This window comes from Halyomorpha halys, unplaced genomic scaffold (assembly GCF_000696795.3).
Source record: "Halyomorpha halys isolate HHAL.00 unplaced genomic scaffold, Hhal_1.1 Scaffold406.1, whole genome shotgun sequence".
NCBI classification, from domain to species: domain Eukaryota; kingdom Metazoa; phylum Arthropoda; class Insecta; order Hemiptera; family Pentatomidae; genus Halyomorpha; species Halyomorpha halys.
Window position 1 is genome coordinate 456,278 of NW_027114496.1, and position 1,444 is coordinate 457,721.

Genomic DNA, 1,444 nt, shown 5'->3' on the forward strand with positions numbered 1-1,444 from the left:
CATTGAGAGCAATAAAATCGGTCAATTGAAACGAGAGAATGCTATCCTACAACAATTACCACCGAACCATTAAGCGTATATCTTTTTTCCCCCTTCCCTTCAGCATATCGAAAATACAATTTCGAACCATTAACCAAACAGAAGGCAGAGGGAGACCTCGAATTCCGTATATACCCCACGTTTTCCAGGTCATTTGAGTAGACTGGAGGAGGGCCGGACAGCATATGGTCCTCGAGAACAGCACATGCTGGAGGAGATTGCTATCGGAGAGGATTAAATAAAATATCAGCTGATCCTGTGCACAAGTTGGCTAGGCCCCTGGGGTGCAGTGCGTCTTCATCAGGTCCCAACTTCATTAATAGACACAATCTCCCAAGCTGGGGATATATTACTTAGTTCCGCCCTGCGTAGCTTCCAAGTAGGTCAGTTGAGCTCATGGACCCTGTATCTTACTCCTTCTGCTATAACACTATGTCTCTGTAATGGTCGCTTTCTAAGCTAACTATAGTTAATTTGTAAATATGACTGCTGCTCTGTTAAGTTATATTACAGCCATAGAATATCTCCCGAGGGAGGCTAATTATATAAGATGTGTACGTCGATGTTGGTATTGAGTGCGACTATAACTCAAACATCAACAGTAAAACATTATTATTTTTCTATTTAATTATCATATCATGATTTTTAGGATTCTAGTGTTCTTTATCCATACAGATTGAACTGAAATGAAAAAAAAACCTCGAATTCCGTATATACCCCACGTTTTCCAGGTCATTTGAGTAGACTGGAGGAGGGCCGGACAGCATATGGTCCTCGAGAACAGCACATGCTGGAGGAGATTGCTATCGGAGAGGATTGACTTTACTTTAAAATTCTAGCAAATTCCTCCAATAAAATAAGCCAGCCTTATGACTTTGATAACTTTGTCCCGTAGGAATGAAAGCTATCTTACCAGATTAGCGCACATGTTGCAATTTGCAAAACAAGACAAGATGTATAGTGTACAATATAATCAATAATAAATGAAGACTTGAAAAAATTCAATAGGAATTCAAACGTTATAGCTGCCATAATCTTGCTCAATTTAATTTAATTTAAATATAGATATAGATAATTGAAATTAATATATTTTTTTTTTATTTCAAAATATTATTTTAAAAAAACTCTTCAAATTATAACCGATGGAGGTAAAATATCAAATTAAATATGGCACAGCTATAATTATTAAAATCTAAAAAATAATATTTAATTTGGCTTATTAAAATTTTAATTTTAGGCGAGGTAGGGTTGTTAATATTGTAATGGCAGTATGAATGGGGTCCCCAGCCTATGGAGCAAGGCAGCCTGAGATCTATTGTTCGCAAAAGCCTTTGTTTTATCTGCAACATAATACCCCTGTTAATAAATAAGGAGTTCAGAATGTTAGAACGCTTTAATAATTTCA